We start from the raw sequence: 21,242 nt of genomic DNA on the forward strand, positions 1-21,242 counted from the left end.
TTAAACAACAAAGAGGGGGTTAAATCAAAAACATACATTGGCATACTTCGAAGGCATGCTAATGGAAGTTCAGAGTACCAAGCTACATTTTTATGACTGCTATATACATTTTTTATCAACTATATTTATTTTAAAGCCCTTTAAAGGCGACACAAAGTTTTTGACAACTTTGAAAGTATTTGACCATCATTGTAAAGAATCTCCTGCAAGGCTGTCTACCCTGAGTAGGAGTAAAGGAAGCTTCCAATGTAATAAGGGACATAAGGCACTAGGTTAAAGCTGTTTGGGGTAGATGGACTGATTCCCAATTGGGGGAATCCAAAGAGAAGTTTTTGTTTTCTTCTTTCAAAGGAAAAATGATTTTGACAAAGAAAATCAGATGAAGAAAGAGGGAATTCTAGGAAGGCATGGCAAATTCTAAAGGGAATTGACTGGTTTGATGAATAAAGTGTAGAGATGTTAAAACAGTTTCTCTGAGCTTGTAGCTCAGAATTAGCCAGTATGGGACTTAGACTCAGTGGGGAGGAAATAAAGAGGAACTGCTTAGAGCAGCCTCTGCAGTAGGTAGGCTATTTTCATAGTTGGATTAAGAGAAGAATGGAATAGTGATGGGGGAGAGTCTTAAAAGAAGTTCTGTCCTGTTCCTGTTTTGTTGCCTTGAGGAATCTAGACTGTAAAGGGAATTATGTTAACAGAACATGGAGTGATAGAAGTGTAGCGAGAATGAGAAAGTGTGTTTGGAAGATTGTAAAAATATTATCTCCTGGACCAGAGAGATAGTACTGCAAGTAAAGTGCTTGTTTTACCTGTGGTCAAGCTGGGTTCTAACCCTGGTACCCCGTATTTTTCTTGAAGGTGCCAGAAGTGATTCCTGATTACAGAGCCAGGAGTAAACCCTGAGCCCAACTGCATGTGGACAAAACAAACAAACAAACAAACAAAAGTTAAACATCAGGATTTGGTGAAGGGTAGAATATGGGAGGGAATTGAAGATAGCTTTGATACTTTGATCTAGGCCATCTCTGAAGACTGGGCACAATTATCAGATGGAAGAAATATAAGAAGGTGAAAACATTTTTTTAATGCAGCATAAAATTTATATTTAATTTCTATATCTGTAAAAAACTTAAGCAAATTTTAATGTAGACAGAAGTCACAACTGTTGATAAGGTTCTTAAGTTGAAATTATTAGATAACAAAGCTCTACTATTCAAGTCAATAAATCTATAAAATTATTTTTATGTGAAAATTGTTATAGCTCATCACAAGATTCTTAAGTCTTTGTCTAAGGATTTATTAACCCGTTTGTTGCTAGTAGAGTCTTCTGTGTTATTGCTTTTGTTGAGAGTAGTTGGCTCCTATACTACTTTCCCATATAATTTGGTGCAATCTTAGTGAAATTTCAATATTGAGGAATTGGGAGGTGTCACATATCATCTGGGCCAGTGAGTTGATATGGAGGCAAGTGTGGGAAATGGGCATGGCTGCCAGCCCTTCTAGAAGTATGGGGGCTCGGGCGACACCACCCACCGAACTGCCCACCCAACTCTGAGGAGACCCCAGAGTTCTTGCCTGAGCACCAGGGTACCTGAAATTATTTGCAGTTTGGCTTTTCTGCAGAGAATATTTGTGAAGCAGTAGAGTTGAGTCTTCGGCATGACTGTAGAGGTGGAATGTGGGTACAGCTGCCGGGGCTTTGGTACGGAAGGTACTTGACCTGCCTGGCTCTCAGGGGTGCTCTGGAGTTTTCAGCCTTGGGGACTGAAAATGTTACCATAGCTCAGATAGAGAAGGGGGCACCAAGTGAAGGGTGTTGGGAAGATCTGCCCAGGATGAGAGACACATGCTGAAAGTAGACTGTAGACCGAACATGACTGCCACTCAATTCCTCTTTTGCAAACCACAGCACCCAAAAGGAGAGAGAACAAAAGGGAATGCCCTGCTACAGAGGCAGGTTGGGATGGGGGGATGTGGGGTGAGAGGGATACCGGGATTAGTGGTGGTGGAGAATGGGCACTGGTGGAGGGATAGGTACTCGATCATTGTATAAGTGAAATCCAAGCACAAAAATTTGTAAGTCTACAACTGTACCTCATGGTGTTTCACTAATAAAAATTAAAAAAAAAAAAGAAAAAATGTTGCCATACATTTTAACTGCTTGGCAAATGTCTCCTGGGAATGTTAATTGGGACAGAATTAGTAGAACAGAGCCAGTGAGTCAACATGTGGGAGGCTGTGGAAGCCGGTGAAAATTTTTTGAATATGTTGATTTTGTCAGTATCACACATGTATCATTTCTATAGATACCCCTTTCCACTTGGAAATATTAAAAAAAAAAAGCAGAAACTTGGTTGGTGAATCAGATGTTGGATCCGAGATAATAAAGTTACTAGGGGTGGTTGATATTTAAAAAAAATAATGAGAGTTAAGAATTTAGGGATCAAAGGGAGAAGTAGAAAGACTTTCTAAGAGTAAAAAGAGGAGGGTAACATCTTTCAATAGTAAAGGGGACTTTTCTGAATAAATGTAGTTTTGGTAGCACTAATGTTTGTGTGAGAACAAGAAGCTTAGCTGCCTTTTAGGAATAGTTTTGACATGTGGAGAGAATGCCAGATCCAAGTATTTGGATTTAAGAAGCTGGCACTTGTTGGGAGCATTGGAAGTAGCTCAAAGGGCTAGAGTACATGACACATTTGGAAGTTCTGAGTTTTACACTCCCTATCCCCCTCCTTGCTACCATCAGTGTCAGATTGTTTCTTGAGCACCACAAAGTGTGTTCCCCCAAACCGAAAGAAACAAAAGGGCAGCAATTTTTAAGATAAAGCACTGCTCACATTGATTTCTGCCCTTTCCACTCCCTGGAATAGTTCTAGAATGCATTTGGAAAATGTTGATAAGTTATTTCTGTTACTACAAAAGTAAATTTCTGAATTATTTTTACTGAGTTTTATAAGTTAGGACTGCTACTTCTTTACAATGGGGAATTTTTATAAAGATGAATCTGTGATATTTTTTTTTCTTATTGGTGCTGATGGGGGCCTCCCAGGCAGTGCTCAGGAGGCCTGGGGCCACACCCTTCTGTTCTTGGCCAACTCCATGGGTGGTTTAATGGGAGGTCCTGTGGATGTGGAGCCTTGGGATGCAGAGGCCACCCTGGTAGAGGGCGAGAGCCTCCCGGACGGCATCCTGTGATATTTCATGGGGTCAGTTGTGTGCAAAGCATGTGCCCCAACCCCTTTCCTCTCTCTCTCTCACTCTCTCTCTCTGAGCCCTACACATATTTATAACACTAAACATCAGACTTGTCTAGAATCTAATACGTGCATAATATTTGTTTTGATTCTTCTTTTAGTCCTAGAAATATTCTTTAGAAGAAGCTCTTTAGATGCCTTTTAGATCGAATGATAATAATTTAAAAAGTAAATTGTTAATTTTGAGTCATAACTGTACTGAGGCTTTGTTTTCCAGAATTGTTTTTTTAAGTTGAGCTCAGTTTTTATGAGATATCCTACATTTGAAGATAGTGGTAGTTGGCATTCTTAAAATAGAGGTGTCAGCTAGATCAGCAATGGGGTTTCTGTGGAAAAACAGGCAATTTCTCTTTGCTATGTTTGATTTTCTACATTGTTCTCTTAGTTCTTGTCCTACATCACTGTCAGCAATGATGCTATATGGGAGTAAAATAATTTCTCCAAATCTTTGTTGAGGGTGAATTTTGTGCTTCTTTGGGGGAGAGAAATGCATGTTAAAGTTTGCCATATGGAGTTTTGTGAAGGTTACAGACAACTGCACAGGTAAAATTCAGTCATCATTGAATCTGAACACAGTGCTGTGGGAACATCTAATGCAAATGTGGGAAAAAAAGAGGAAATTGGAATTCTTATGTTGTGCAGTTTAGTTAAACATTGTCAGATGGCATAACCTAAATGATTCATAAATGATAAAGGATCCTGAAAATTATTTTTCCTTTTCAATTTTTGTCAACTCTGACATCATTTTTCTTAAAAGAAATGACTGACTCAGTTATGCAAATAGAGTAACAGTTAAAATATTTAAGTCAAATAATTAGAAGTATTATTTTCCATGACAGCAACTCTTAAATTCCTTTTCAACTTGCCCACACCTAAAAAGGTCAAATAACTATACAAATAATAGCATTTGGTATTTCTATTTATTTTATCCCAGGTATTAGGCATTTCTATTTGTTTTCTTTTCCCAGGGGAGTAGAGTAGGTAGCCCGTGTGTTATACTATCTTAGGAAATTTCCCAGTGGATCCATGACACCTCTCGTAGAACCCCGTGCAGTTCAAAACAGGCACTTGATTGGTATGATTAATAGAAAGATTGTTTGAAACAAATTAAAAGCAGGAGTATAGATTTTCAAATTCTAAGTAATTAGCAGGAATCTTCAGAAACATTTTAGGATGTAAATGTGCTGGTTCACTCACTGTATGATTTTCAAACCTATGAACAGTCACTGTAGGAAATGAGTGTGTTCATTGTCAAATGATTTTTTTTCTATAAAAAGACTGATCTAGGCTTCCTTTAATTAGGTAGTTTACCCAGTGCATTTAAGTGTTAGTTTCCAGGCCATTAGCTCCTTGACAGAAAGCTGAAGGGGCAGAGAAGCTTAAACCAGAATCTTAGGAACAAGCCTCCAAATTGTAGTGTTTATAATAGAGCAGAGAGAAGGATAACTAGTTTCCTTTGGTCCGGTGGTAATTGCTAGGGAAATATTTCATTTTTATACTGCATGTGTATGTCACGTTTATAAGATAAAGTAGATAGGACAGTGTAAGAGCATCTGTGACCCAGTACACCAAAGGTAGACTTGATGTGCCGGAAGGGCAGTCTGTGAGTCAGTGCATACTTCTGTGACTGATGTTAATAATATTCCATAAATCTGTTCTAAGACCTTAGATCAATTATGCATGACCTCCAAACGTGTGGCCAGATTGAATGAAGGCACCATGTAACGGCATCACATGAGGCAAAATACACTGTACTGAAACAACTAATATAAAATATCCCGACTAATTTATTCTGGGATAGTATAAAGAGACCGGTAACATAATATTGGTGCAATAGGTGATAAATCATTCTCGTGCAAAGGAGATTAAATTCAAATCTAGGCTGGAGAGCAATTGTTTGCATTAAAGAGATTATGTGAGTAAAAGAAAATAAATTATAGATGGACAATTAAAATCAGAAATAATCACCTTCTGTATGTAGCTATCAGATAGTTATTTTCCTTCTCTTACAGTGAACTCTAAGACATTTCAAGTCATTTTTGAGACAGTTTACCAAAGACTGGAATAACATTCAATTAAATGTAGAAGAAGATGTCTCTAAGTTCAATCTTTAAATAACAAGTTCATGGCTCTTTTTCTAAGAATTAAAAGCAATTAGTATAATTGCTATTAGCATAACATCAACTTAAATTTGAGGTACTAACTGAATTATCTAAGAAACAAGACTTGCCACAGAGGCAGGGTGGGATGGGGGGTTGGGGGATGGAAGGGATACTGGGATCCATGGTGGTGGAAAGTGGGTACTGCTGGAGGGATGGGTACTTGATCATTGTATAATTGAAACCCAAGCACAAAAACTTGTAAGTCTACAACTGTACCTCAGGGTATTTCACTAATAAAAATTTAAAAAAAAAACAGCCCCCCAAAACAAGACTTTTGGGGGAGAAATGTTTCAGAAAAAGAAGTTAATGGCAACATAATTAGTGGACATGCATCCTTTAAAAATTGAATTCCCTCATATCTTTTGATATGGTTGCTTGAAAATTCATTGGCAATATAATTTCTTTGGAATAAGGTAAAGACTGTGGAGAAATAGCGTAAAGGTTTGAATTGTATGCTTGGCATGCCCAAGTTCTGGGTTTGATCACCAGAACCTCGGGGTTCCCTAAGCATTGCTGGAAATCCTGGTGATCCCCGGGATTGCAGGGTCCACATCCCCAGGAACCTCTCAGGGGACCCAGACCCCCAAACATAAATACAAATTCACATATACTACATTAATATAATAATTATAACAAAATCACTTCTATTGTTTTATTACTTGTCCTTTTAAAAGCTCATTTATGTGGACCTTGAAGAGAAGCAGTGAAATGTTGCGTGATAGAGGCCTGGAGCTAGGAGAAGTCCCCACCCTTCCCCCTCAAAGCACTGCTGAGCGTGGCCCCAAAACAAAACCAAAAAAAAAAATAAGTCACCTTTAGGGTGTTTGCCTTGCATGCAGCCAACCCGGATTCAGTTCCTCCATCCCTCTCAGAGAGCCTAGCAAGCTACCAAGAGTATCTTGCTCGCAAGGCAGAGCCTGGCTAGCTCTCTGTGGCATATTCAATATGCCAAAAACAGTAACAAGTCTCACAATGGAGACATTACTGGTGCCCTCTCAAGCAAATCCATAAACAGCAGGACAACAGTGCTACAGTCATGTATGTTTTATCTTTTAACTTATCTAGTAAAAATGAGTTTTCGCTATCCATGTATCACTGTATCACTGTTGTCCCATTGTACATCGATTTACTTGAGTGGGCACCAGTAACATCTCCATTCATCCCAGCCCTGAGATTTTAGCAGCCTCTCCTAACATGTATCCATATATATGTAATTAAATAGAACTGATCAAATAAATCAGTTATCAAACATTGTACACTATCACATATTTTTCTAGAGAGCTCGGCAAGCTACGGAGAGTATCTCGCCCACATGGCAGAGCCTGGGAAGCTCCCCATGAGGTATTCGATTTGCCCAACACAGTAACAACAAGTCTCACAAGTGGAGACGTTACTGGGTCCGCTTGAGCAAATCGATGAACAACGGGAGGACAGTGCAGTGCGGTACAGTTGTTATTCAGGTACTTTTGATGATTCTCTCTGCCAGGAGGCCCTCTCTAATTCCTGAAGGCCAAACTTATATTTAGATGACTGGTATTTGCTGCATCTCAAATGCTGTTCACATTCATATTTTGGCACAGTTCTTATCTCTTTTGCCCCATTAATATATTGAGCTTCTAAAAACGGAGTTTGGAATGTGTTTTTAGTTTTATCACAAAACACAAAAAATTTTTCTTTTTTGTCAAATTTGTTACTGTTTTGTGTGTGGTGCCTGAAATGAGACCCATGGGCTCATGTAGGAGGCAGATGCACTACCATTGAGCCGCTTCCCCTGCCCAGTTATTGAATACTTTCAATAAAAATAGAACAGTATTTCGGTTCAGTTTCAACTCAGGGTAAGGAAAAAAGATGCTTTACATCTTATTATAATTCTGCCAGTGTTTAGAACTAGTAAATAAAGTCACTCAGGTAATAAAAGATATTGCAGTTAGTCACAAGTAATATTTTTTGGAAAAAGGAAGAATGTTGTTCAAATCCAGTTCAATAGATTTTCCTGGAGAATATGCTCAGTACCTCAATAGGTACTTTACTAGATAAACAAAAAGCTCCACATCTTATTTTTAATGTCATTATACTCTGATTGGGAAGAGATTCATGGTATATTGTATAGCTATGTTACAAAGGGGAGTAAAATAAGTGCAGCAAACTTCCTGATTCCAGTAGAAAAAAGAATGATTAAATCGCCTCAGTGCAGTTTCGCTGGGTTTAAGGAGAAATTTTCATTGGAACTCATTTTAAAGAATGCAATTTATGGAGGAGAAATAGACATCATGGGATGGCGCCACAAAATGAAACTAAGCACAGAAATTATATAAAACTACAGCATATAAATGTGGCTGGAAGTAATTTTTTTTTAGTTTCTTTTGGGGGCGCACCCACTGGTGCTCAGGGGCTGCTCAAGGCACTGTGAATGACCAGTGACTGGGATCTCCAAGCTGGCTCAGAACGAGACTGGACCTCCTCCCCACAGCTCCCCAGTTTTCCAGTAGCTTGGCAGTCACACCCTCAAACTGTCTCCAGCGCCATTTAATCTCATCAACGGCCAAGATCCAGTGACTATGAACTAAAGCTCCCAGAACATACATACATGTAATCACTTATACAAGGGCTTAAATGGCTTCAGGGTGAAATACAACAATCTTCACACACTTGCCTTTTATGGTGGTATGCAGGTGCATGGTGGTGGGATTGGTGTTTGAATATTATCTATAATGAGCTATTGTGAATAACTGGAGCGATAGCACAGTGGTAGGGCGTTCGCCTTACAAGCGGCCAACGTGGCCGACCCGAGTTCGATTCCTTCGCCCCTCTCGGAGAGCCCGGCAAGCTACTGAGAGTATTTGATATGCCAAACACAGTAACAACTTTATAAAAATAAAATAAAATAAAAAAAAATTAAAAAAGAAGGTACTGTGGTCGTGGAGGTGACTTCTGGTAGTGCTTGGAGGACTGTGTGGTTTCAGGGATCAAAGCTGGCATTTTGTGTGAGAATCATATGCCAAGCCTATTGAGCTGTCTACTTAAGTAGATATCTTTAAAGTGGGTTTTCTTTTTGTTTGCTTGTTTTTTGGTCATTGTCTTTATATGGGGCTATACTTAGAGGTGATTGTGGTGGTGCATGTGTGGTTCTAGAGGCAGAACTCAGGACCCTGTTCATGCAAGACATAGTTTGTAACATTTGAGCCACCCCAAATTAATCAAATTAATACTGTTACTTTAAGATTTTCTTGCAGACAGTTCTTAGCATTTTCCCCTATTTGTTTAATCTACAATGTGGGCAGAGATGGGGGTTGGAATGGGAGGGGACTGACTACTCTCTGACTCTCAGGCCCTACTACTGTTGAAATGCTTGTGTTTTTTTTATATAATTTATTTATTTATTGAATCACTGTGGGAAAAGTTACAGAGCTTTCAGGTTTAGGTCTCAGTCATGTAAATATCAAACACATTTCCCTTTACCAACATTTTTTACCGCGAACCCCAATAGAACCCCACCTCCCACCCCTCCCAATTCCTGTGAGACAGATGAGTTCTAGTTAACACTCTATCCACTTTGACTAGATTCATTGTTTCGATAAAAGATGCACCATTATTATTTGGAATTTACGACACCCCCCCAAATCAGACATGCTGAAAAAGTGTTGTGAAATGATTTGCTTTCTACAGCTGGGTTTTAAGAATTAAATGATGTCGCGCGGCCGCGATAGCGGTTTTGGATTTCTGCTATTTTACTTATTAACCCTGGAAGTATTTCTATTAAAAGTTAGATAGTTAAGAGATTGGTTTCTGTGCTCTGGAGTCGTGGCCGTGCCGGAGAACCGCTCGTGGGGGGCAACTGGTGACCTCAGTAGGGCGTGAAGGACAGACCGGAACGGCCCCCTTCCCATGAGGTCCCTGCCGCCCCCACCCCCGGCTCAAACCTGCTGTCCACAAGGCTCCCATGCGGCCGCCATCTTTCTTTCCAGAGAGGAGAGGGCGAATGGGGCAACACCCTTTCCCCTCCGGGCAGGCATGATGGCACGGTTTAACACATAGTCCATTTGCTCTTCTGCTCCAAGAGGCTGGTTTTCTGCGCTAAGTCCTTGTGCTTCTCAAAATGCTTGTTTTTAAAGTGTAGATCTGCTTGATGTTTCACATATTTCCAGATTATTTTAGGAAACCCAGTTTGTAACTCTTATATTGGAAACAATTTGCATACCTTATTTGAATGAACTATTCAATATGGAAAATAGGGTATAAAATTAGATCCTTATTATAGGTAAATTTAGTGTATTTTGCTGAGATTTATAATTTTCTATAGAATATTCTGTTTTATAAGATATTTTAACGTCTGAAATTTGGAAGACTGTTAGTGCTTTGTTTTTTTATTATTTTTATTATTGCTCTTTATTTTTTTTTACCCAGTAACTATCATTGCTTACATTCTAGCTGAACCATGAGCAAATTAAGATTTTTAAAAAATTGCCTTTAATAGCCATTGTGCATGATTTAAAATGCATCTCTCTATAAGTCATTGGATAGCAAAACATGATTCCTGAACCCGAAGCTCTTTGGGAATTAAAACTGATCTCATTGGAAGTAGGGAATTGCTTTAAAATAATGACCACAGTGAAAATCTGCATGAAGCTCAGATGACCTATTTAGTAAAATGTCAACATATTTACTAATTGCCTTGAATGGAAAATATATTAACAATGACATCAAGTTGACTCTCAATATATTAAATGGAATTTTATTAATCTAATAGGTAAAGGTAAAAGGTAAAGGTAAAGGCCCTCCCAGTGTTCGTCGATTTGCTCGAGCGGGCCCAGTAACGTCTCCATTGGAGACTTTGTTGTTACTGTGTCTGGCATATCGAATACTCTCAGTAGCTTGTCGGGCTCTCTGAGAGGGGCGGAGGAATCTAACTCGGGTCGGCCATGTTGGCCGCTTGTAAGGCGAATGCCTTACCACTGTGCTATCGCGCCAGCCCAAAAGATGTTGAAACCGAAAGATGGTGAACTATGCCTGGGCAGGGCGAAGCCAGAGGAAACTCTGGTGGAGGTCCGTAGCGGTCCTGATGTGCAAATTGGTCGTCCGACCTGGGTATAGGGGCGAAAGACTAATCGAACCATCTAGTAGCTGATTCCCTCTGAAGTTTCCCTCAGGATAGCTGGCGCTCTCGAGGGACCACCCCCGCAGTTTTATCTGGTAAAGCGAATGATTAGAGGTCTTGGGGCCGAAACGATCTCAACCTATTCTCAAACTTTAAATGGGTAAGAAGCCCGGCTCGCTGGCATGGAGCCGGGCGTGGAATGCGAGTGCCTAGTGGGCCACTTTTGGTAAGCAGAACTGGCGCTGCGGGATGAACTGAACGCCGGGTTAAGGTGCCCAATGCCGACGCTCATCAATCTAATAGGTAGGATATTTATATATTTTTTTCTTTTTTGATTCATACCCAGCGGGGCTCAGGGGTTACTCCTGGCTTTGCACTCAGAAATTACTCCTTGCGGTGCTCAGGGGACCATATGGGATGCTGGGAATCGAACCCAGGTCAGCCACATGCAAAGCAGATGCCCCATCCACTGTGCTATCTCTCCAGTCCTGGATATCTATATCTTATGTAATAGCTATGTCTAAGAGAGATAATAAAGAATCTTGGCGGCTGTCTTTTATATATATTATAGATTGTATATATTATAAAATGGTCTCTAGGCATACTTAAATCAATGATCAAACACATTAGATTATAAATCCTTGAATGATTTTGTCTGTGTCCATTCCTCACTTTCTCTTAACTTTTCTGTTTATTTTATAGAAATACATGAACCTTTATAAAATTTTCATAATTATCAAACACAGTAGATTATAAATCCTTAAATGACTTTGTCTCATTCTGTTCCTCCCTTCTTTGCTTTCTCTTAACTTTTCTGTTTATTTTATAGAAATTACATAAACATTTATAAAACCTTCATAATTATGTTGGCTTTTTATTGGGTGGGGGACTCTTATGGGCCTCCCAAGCAGTGCTCAGGACTTGAATCTTCTTTTGGTGATACTAGGCCAACCAGTCAGCAGCTCTATGCCCAGCTCCTCATGCTTGTTGCTTAGACTGAGGGTACTGGTGACCAGCAAGGCAATGCCAGAAGTACTAAGTATTTGGATGCCCACAGTCATACATGGTGGTGCTTGTGAGGGTCATGTGGCATTGTGGTATGAGCTTGCAACCGAGTATGTGCCAGGTATGCACCCTTGATCCTTGCATTCCTGGATCCCACTTGATCTTGCTATATGATCATTTTTATATGGTGTTGAATTTACCTTGTAAGAGTTTATTGAAGAATTTTGTGTCAACGTTCATCTGGGTATTGGTCTCTAATTTTCGTTTTTAGTTAAAGCTCTGCCTGCGTTGATAATATGGCAACGTTGGCTTTGCAGACGCTATTAAGAAAGGTTTCTCTTTCTTCAATATTTTAGAAGAACTTGAGGAGTACTTGTTGTAAATATTCTTTGTAGAATTGATAGAACACAATCGTGAATTGTCTCAACCTACACTTTTATTCTTGGGATTACTTGTTTGTTTTGGGTCATACCTGGAAGCGCTCAGGGACTACTTCCAACACTTTCCTTGGAAGTTATTGCTGATTGTGTTTGAGGAAGCATGTGGTACTAGGGATTGAACCACTGGTGGCCACATGCGAGGCAAGTACCTTAACCGCTGAACCCTCTCTGGCTCTCCTTGGGAGATTTTTACCTGTTTCAGTTTTTGAAAAACATTCAAAGATTTTTTTATGTGTCTTTACATTAAAGCTTTACAAATTGAAAATTGAGTTTCAGGCATGCAGTATTAAGCACCAACCCCACCACCAGTGTGATCTTTCCTCCACCAATATTTCCAGGTTCCCTCCCACTCCTCACCCTGCCTCTTTGACAGGTACAATTTTAAATTTAGTTATTGTAATTTGAGTGCTTACAGTGTTCTTGGTACTATGGTTTAGAGACATACACAAACCTTACCTTTACACCACTGCTGTGTTTGGGGGCCCCTGGTCCCTACCCCTGTTTTTCTCTATCTTCGTTTTCCTCTTAAATATCAGTCTCTTCAAGTTTTCTACTCCCACCTTTCCCCCAGCCCAACATAATTCAATATTGGGAGGTTGTATGATTCTAGCAATTCATGTGTTTCATCTAGGTTCTCCAGTATAGTAGCTGAGAGTTGTTCTTAGTAATATCTTATGACATTTTGTATTTTGAAGGCATTTGTTGCAGCAGTTTCTCCCCTTTATTCTTTGGTCTAATTTATTTGGGTATTCCCTCTTTTTTTTTTTCTTTTTTGCCCTGTGAGTCCAGCTAAGTGGCCTGTAAATCTTATATTTATTTAAAAAAAAAAAGAAAAAGACAGTTTCTGGTTTCATTTACCCTTTGTATTGCTTTCTTGATTTATGCTCTCACTTTTGTTATTTCCTTCCTTCTACTGTTTCTTTTTGGGTTCTTTTGGGTTCATATTGTTTCTTTCCTAGCTTCTTAAGTTGTGAGTTTAAGTTATTATTTTGACTTTTTTCCTATTTGCTGATGTCAGCCTTTCTGTAATCTCTTCAGTCAGTATTGCTTTTGCTCTGTCCCATCGGTTCTGCGAATCTGTAAGGCTTCATTTTAAGTCTGCTTGTTAACTTCATGCCTGTTGTTTCATTCATTTATATAATTTAAAATACTATGTTGGGATTGGAGAGATAGTACAGTGGGAAGGGTGCTGACCTTGCGTGCAGCTGATTTGGGTTTGATTTTGGCACTATATATTGTGCTCTCCCAAGTTTGCCAGGAGTGATCCCTGAGTTCAGAGTTAGGAGTAAGTACTGAGCATCACTGGATGTGGGCCAGAAACCAAATTCAACAACAACAAAAAAACCAAAACAAAACTAAACAGAACCACCTAAAGTACTTATGTATTGAGGTATTATATACCAGATATTCTAGTAAGTACTTGAAAATCATGATGTTCAATGCATAATAATGAACTTTAATTTTTTTTTGTGTCACCTTGCATACTTTTAACATTAGTTGCAATGGGAGTGATAATGAAAGAGGAATAGGGTTTTGGGGTGGTTGGCAGTCAGAGTAACATGGGGGCAAAAGAAAGAACAGGATGATAAATATGATAGCCAGAGTACTTAGTAGGTCTTGATGCATTTAGCCCTGATAGCAACCCCCAGGAATAATCCTGGACCATCACCAGATGTGGCCCAACTTACCCCCCAAATATAATACTTAAGTTACAGGTGCTTCCCTCCCCTCTCCTCTCCTCTTCTCCCCTCCCCTATCCCCTCCCCTATCCCCTCCCCTCCCCTCCCCTCCCCTCCTCTCCTCACCCCTCCCCTCTCCCACACCTCCCCCCTCCCCTCCCCTCCCCTTCTCTTTCCCTCCCCTCCCCTTCTCTTCTCCTTTCCTCCCCTCCCCTTCTCCTTCCCTCCCCCTCCCCTTCCCTCTCCTTCCCTTCTCCTCCCTTCCCCTCCTCTCCTCTCCCCTTCCCTCCCCTTCCCTTTCCCTCCTTCCCCTCCTCCTCTATTTCCCTTCCCACCCTTTCTTTTCCTCTCTCTTTTTTACGCCTTCCCTTCCCTCCCCTCCCTTCTCCTCCCCTCTCCTCCCCTCCCCTCCCTTTCTTTTCTAGTACACCTGGTGGTGCTCAAGGCTTACTCCTGGCTTAGTGGTCAGGGGACCATATGCAATGCTGGGGTTCAAATTCAGGCTAGCACCTTAACCCCTGTACTATCTCTCCAGCCCCAAGGCTTTCCTCTGTAGCATGAATCACAAAATCTTCTTTAATGTAATTGGTCTTTGAGGGAGAAATTTCTTGTAGAGAAACTGTCACAAGATAAAAGTACTGATGTGGGAAAGGACACTGCATTCAGTGGTAGCTTTGTTTATGTAATTTGCTACATTGGCAGCTTGAAGAATATAAGGCAGGGAAAAAAAACTACTGGAGATGATGTGTTGTGGGCTCTACATGTCAAAATATGTGAATTTCTTGGTAAGTAATAAGAAATTACTTATGGGTTTTGCGCAGGGAAGAGACATAGCAATTTCTTAGAATTACTTCCTTGCTTGCTGTATTTAGAGAGAATTAGAAAGAAAGATAGCGGAAAAAAAAAAAAGCAAAACAAATTAGTGGCTTCTCCAGTAATCAAAACGTAATGAAATCCAGAATAACCACTTTTTTGTAGAAGTAACAGATACAGAGGACAGGATAGTTTGAAACCAAATGAGTGGTGGAGAAAGCAAGAAACTTAAAATGAAGATGCTGCTAACAGAAATTGTCAGGTGTGATTGGGAGCTTTAAAAAAAAAAAGAAAAAAGATAGGGAGCAGTTGACCTTTAAAACCGTGAGTTTGAGTGTTGCTGTGAAATCCAGATGGAAATGTTTAATAGGCAGTCTAAGAATCAGTGATATGGAAGAAAAGATAAAACTTGTAGATGTGAGCCACATTTAGCTGTAAAAGTGTAAGTATAAAACATAGTGCGAGTTCATGAGGCAGTGCCATGGCATTGCAGTTGTTGCTTCTAAGCATGTGGGGTGGAATCTGGGGTTTTCTGAAAGCATTTTGTGATCAGATACCAGTCTGGGTTTTTTTTCTCAAGCACTTTGTATACAATTTCAGTGTTTCATGCATGCATTGGGGTTTTTTGAATGCATTATGTGATCAGATACAACTTTGGTGACTTTTTTTCAAAAGGATTTTGCATCCAGCTTCATGCATGCATTTCCTGATTTTTTATGCTTTCTTTCATGAGTAGCCTTAGCCTCAGACATTTCACTATTATATTTCAATGCTTTTATCTTTGTCGGTTTCAGATTTACTTTAAAGTTAAGCAAACAGATCTTTGCAATATTTTCATTCCTTTCATGACTTGGCTTAAATTCTGCTTGGTTATTTATTTCTGAGTTCTTTATGTTATCTGTAATTTCTACCTTTTTTCCTGATTGCATAGTCTATTTTTTTTCTTTTACTTTCATAAATAATATTATTTAGGTAATATGGCTGCAATAGTAATAATGTTAACGTGATTAGTGTGCAACCTTACTGTACCTCAACTACCAATTGCCAAAGACCCTCTACCATGATTCTTATGCCACTCCTTAGTTTATTAGTTTATTAGTTTCTTCCCCAGTTTCCCCCTTCCTCAAACATTAGTTCTCTTGTGTAAGTCGAAAGATTTTTTTTTTGTGCTTATTTTGGGGCCATGTCTGGTGGTACTTAGAGGCTACTTTCAGTTCTTGCTCTGTAATTTCTCTTGACAGTGCTCTTGGGAATGTGCAGTGCCTAGGATTGAGCTGGGACCTCCTAATTACACAGTAGACACTCAACCTTTTGAGCTATTTTTCTGACTTCCAAGGGCTGGTTTTATGGGATACCATTCATTTAATTGCTTTATTTAGTGTATAACTGAGATCATCTCATATTTGTTCTTCCTCCAAGTCATTTTGCTTAACATGTTGCTCGCTGTAGCAAAAAGGCAGGAATCTCTCATTTTTTACTGATGACTTATCATAGTTGGCGTAGTATGGCCCATAATCTTAGGCTGATCTAATTTCATTGAGCTTGCTGCAAAGCACTGCAGTTTATCTCTTTTGCAGAATGTAACTTAATTTATTTTGTTTTTTAGAGGTTTCTTTGGGATTTCCTGTGTGGTCCCAAGATTCTTAGAAATTCATGACCTAACATGTCTCTTGCAACTAATCAAATTTGTACTGTTAGTGGTATGACTATAATATTTGACAGTATTTAAAATCATTCCTTTAAAGCACCATGCTTTTGATTATAAGTATTTCAAAGAAACAAATGATTTTTTTCCTTGGTGTTTGATATGATCTTATATTTAGTGTTTGATGAAAAAATGTAGTTTCTCTGACATTTGGGGTTAGGAAATAAAAGTCTGTTTTCTTTGAATTTTAAAAGATTATAGTAGTGATTTCCAATATATTAACTATTTTAATACGTAGTTCCATTATAGAAAATCTCCCTTTCAAGTTTCATTGGTGTTTGTTACTGTTCTGCTGAATATAAGTGAATTTTTGATTACTGTGTTTCATGAAAAAGCTGAAATGAAAGTTTGTAGACTAAAACAATTAACTATACAGTGAAGGTGTGACCCAGCAAGTTTGAGAATCCAATATGTTTCAGATTGTGAAGTTGAATCACTCTGAAAGATAATTCTGTCCATTTTCAGAAGAGAGTAATGGACTTCATTAACTTCCATTAACAGGATGATTCTTCATTGAGCAGAGTTGAGGGTTGAGAGGAAGTGGTTTAGTCTGAGAAAATCTTTCCCTCCCTTTTTTTGCTAAGGATTCTGAAAACACATACTGGCTTTACAGTTTGCATGTAGAATGTGCTCATATTTGCATTTCTTTAACCATAATGCTCTTTGTAGCAGGTATGTGTCAGATAACTGTTTATTAGTGCATGATTGAACTTATTTTTTTAAAAAGGAGTTTGTATGCTTAAAAATTTTTGTTGACTCGAATATGCTAGCTATTCTTACTCTAATTCTTCATTTTAGCAATGAATACTTAAGTTTTCCATTTAAAAAACATTGAATAAACCACAGGACATTAAGAAACTATAAATCATTTCACAATGACCAACCATAGCAGTAGCTAGTGAAATTAAGCTTCACTCATGTGGGGATATGATTTTAAAATTGAAACAGATTTACCTGGGATACATGTGCAATTAAACTAAGGCCTGAGAACCAGGGGCTACTATTTATTAATTTATTAATTACACCTTAAAGGACTGGAGCGATAGCACAGCGGGTAAGGCATTTGCCTTGCCCACTGCTGACCTGGCCGACCCAGGATTCCTCTGCCCCTCTCAGAGAGCCCAGCAAGCTACCAAGAGTGTCTCTCCTGGAGGGCAGAGCCAGGCAAGCTGCCCATGATGTATTTGATATGCCAAACACAGCAACAAGTGTCACAATGAAGACCTTGCTGGGCTGCTCAAGCAAATCGATGAACAACAGGAGGGCAGTGACAGTGACACCTTAAAAATATTTTTTAAATTGAATCACAGTGAGATACAATTAAAAGATTGTTCATGATTGGTTGTTCATGTTCAGTTGTTTAATGTCCAACACCCATTTGTTTGTCATCAGTGCACATTTACCATCACTGATGTCCCCAGTTTCCTTCCCCCCCTCCCCCACCTGCCTCTGTGGCAGGCTCTCTTTCTCTCCCTCCCTCATTCCCTCCCTCCCTCTCCCCTCTCTCTCCCTCTCTTTTCTTTTGGACATTATGATTGTAATACAGATGCTGTTGTCATGTACATTTCCCACCACCAATGTCACCTGTTATCCTCCTGCTGTACCCTCTACCCCATGCCAGGTATCTCTCTCTCTCTCTCTCTCTCTCTCTCTCTCTCTCTCTCTCTCCTCTCTCCTCTTGAGCATTATGGTCTGCAATATAGATACTGAAAGGCTATCATTTATTTCCATTTACCTACTTTCAACATCAGTTATTGTTTAGAGTGATAATTCCTTACTATTATCATTTTGCTAATCCCTTTTCTATTCTAACTACCCTTTGTCTCCCACACATTTGTGGCAAGCTTACAACCATTGACCAGTCCTCCTGGGCCTGGTTTTATTTGGCCTTTAATATAAGTCTCATGCTATTTTTTTAATCCTACAAATGAGTACAGTCATTCTATAACTGCCCCTTTCCTTTGGACTCATTTCATTCAGCAGGATACTCTTCATTTCCATCCACTTATAAGCAATCTTTATGACTTCATTTTTCCTAACAACTGCATAGTATTCCACTATGTAGATGTACCAGAGTTTCTTTATTCAGTCATCTGTTCTCAAGTACTCAGATTGTTTCTAGATTCTGACTATTGTGAAGAGTGCTACAATGAACATAGAAATGCAGATAGTGTTTCTGCTGTGTGTTTTTGGGCCCCTGGGTTTTATTCGTAGACATGGTATTGCTGATGCAAATGGGAGCTCAAATCCAATTTTTTGAGGAATTGCCACACTGTTTTCCAAAAAGGCTGGGCCAGTTGACATTCCCACCAACAATGAAGTCCCTTTCTCCCTACATCCATATCAGCACTAGTTGTTCTTGTGTTTATGGATATATATGTAGGGGCTACTTTTTAATAGTCTGTTATCCCTGAGGGTCATGAATATCTTTTGCATTTCCAAGGAATCTCCAAAATGCTCATGATGAGAAGGTTTTAGTGATGGGCTTAAGATGCTGTAGCCCCTGAGACTTAGTATGAGTTTTGAATAAGTGGAAGTGTTTTCAGTAAAACAGATTTCTGCTACCATCTTAAGTGTATAAGGAGCATGTTTCCATTTACCCAGGACCACCAAAAAGGTCTTTTTTACTTCAATTGCAAACAATGTTGAGGTTAAAGTGTGAAGACGTTTTTACCACTTGTACTGTCTGTAAAAATGGAAAAGACAGGCTTAAAAGTGAATACATTTCCAAACACTGGAGATATTTAGTAGAGATATTTTGGAAAACTGGAGAATATTCCAGTTGAAATACACCCCTGGAAAGATTGTATGAGATTTCTTTCTAGACTAATAAAATCTTTGCTTCTTCCAATCTACACTCTAGGAACCATTCCGGGAGAAATGTTGCAATAGGTGAACATAGGGACACAAAATCAAAAGTTAGAAAAACTATGGTCTGAGATACAGAAGGATGATGGTTGCCTAAAATGCAGCTGACTAGGTTTTGATTCCCGGCACCCATATAGTCCTGTGAGCCTGTCGGGAGTAAGTTCTTAGCTCCACTGGGTGTGATCCAAAAATAAAAACAAAAACCCCAGAAAACCAAGAGTTTTGTTTTTTCTACAAAAGTTTATTTTTATATCTCCTCCCACTTATATCCAAGAAGTTTTTAACTATCCCTTAAAGCATTTTTTATGTAATATTCTTCCAGCAATTGAACCTGTATTTCTGTATATTGCTATTTAACTTCTATTGTGTAATAATGCTTGACTGTGATCTCTTTAATGGAATGAAAAAAGGCCATTTGTGCTATTAAAATCTTATTACCCTTGGCAGAAGAAAAAAAAAATTGATTGTTTTGTGTTCTCTCTGGTGTGTGTGTGTGTGTGTGTGTGTGTGTGTGTGTGTGTGTTTGCTCCCATCAAATAGTTTGAAGTAAGTTATTTTTAACTTATGTAGTTGGGCATTTGCCTCTTGTCATTAAAGTTTGTATCATTACACAGTGAGAAAGAGAGTAAGGATTGCATAAGAAACAGACACTTGGGCTCCTCTGTAATATGAACTTCCTTACATCCCAGAGTCTTGAGTTCATAGATGACCCTGATAGTATTATCTTTTAAAACATTGGGTCAGTTACCTTTTGCCTCTTTGCAATAGAGAGGATTGAAAGTAGAGTGTAAATTTTTCCATTATCTGAAAGGTCATCCCACACATACAAAACCCACCGATGTGTACCACTAAGCCTGGATTGCCAGTGAGAAAATGCAGACAGATAAAGGGCAGAGTTTTAAAAGATAACTTGCATCAGGGTCATCTCATCAACTCAGGTTCATTTGAAATTGGGATGTCCATATTAAGGAGTAGCTGGAGTGCTAGTTTCTGAGTGGAGAGCTTAAGCTTGCAGGCACATGCCAGCTGTTCTTAAATGAATAACTTGACCTTTATGATGATGAAAAATTGTAGGACTCCAGTTTCTGCCTTCTTGGCTAGCTTTTTTTTTTAATGGTACTAGGCACTTACTTTTTTCAGCTTTAAGAAAGAATTGAGCCTGGAGCTGTGATTTTAAACTGAGAAGTAAAACTTGTGATTTTTTTCCTTCCTCTGCTTTATCATTTCATGTGGGTATCTTATCTTTTCACACATGAGAATAGTTTAGCATTTTCTCAATGGACTTTTAACTTTTAGATTTCTCAGCTCTACATTGTATTATTTATTTATTCATTAGCCATAGAACACATATCTACTTTTCAAAATGTATTTTAATTTAATCAGTGAAAAAACAGAATTACAAATACTTCCAGATGATGTATGTGTAATGTAATTGTGTGTGTGTGTGTGTGTGTGTGTGTGTGTGTGGGTGTGGGTGTGTGTGTGTGTGTTGTGGTCTTCTCAGTTGAGGAGTTTTCCATTGTAAGCCTTAGCAATATTAACTGTTCCTTATACATGGGAGGTCTAAAAAGATGATGGATGACTTAATGTTAATGCTTCTATTCTTCTCAAACATATAACAAAGTTTTGCCTAATTCTTCCCATGTGCTTGGCTAAGTTCCATAGACTGTGTTTCATACAGAGGTTAATGACGAGGTTCTTGAGGTCATTGGTAAAAATGAACATAGATATAGGGATGGTGTTTGTGGTCATTTCATATATAATGTGTCAAGAAAAGTTATTCTTAATTTTATTGTCAGCATTTAAAGGGCTCTGTGAATCTATTAGATTTAGTATGGTTAAATCTAATAATAGTAATCATTGCTTTATAAATTTGCTTTTGTGTTTAGTAAGTTTTTACTTTATTTTGTGGGCAACACACAGTAGTACTCGTGAATTATTTCACTTATTCCCAACTCTGTGCTTAGGAATCTCTCCTGAGAAGACTTGAGGGATCTTATCTGGTCCTGGGGATCAAATGCAGTTTTGATGTGTGCAGGACAGGTGCCTAACCTATACTATCTCTCTGGCCCTGACTTTAAATAATTGCTAGCATTTTTACCATCATCTATTTAGTTTTATGTTTGGCCCATGGTAATTTTATGGGATATTGCCCATAAAAATATCCCAAAAGGGATATCCTAAGGTTACCTGCTTTGAGTCTCATGAAATGCAAATTAATATG

The 21,242-nt window shown here is 38.9% G+C and overlaps 1 protein-coding gene across 1 annotated transcript in view; it reads left to right on the forward strand.

The window, feature by feature from the left end:
* The window catches only part of TMTC2 (transmembrane O-mannosyltransferase targeting cadherins 2), a 473,463-nt gene that overhangs the window by 123,405 nt on the left and 328,816 nt on the right, over positions 1 to 21,242 (forward strand). The window lies entirely within an intron of this gene.

Source organism: Sorex fumeus, unplaced genomic scaffold (assembly GCF_029834395.1).
Source record: "Sorex fumeus unplaced genomic scaffold, SorFum_2.1 ptg000003l, whole genome shotgun sequence".
Taxonomy (NCBI): domain Eukaryota; kingdom Metazoa; phylum Chordata; class Mammalia; order Eulipotyphla; family Soricidae; genus Sorex; species Sorex fumeus.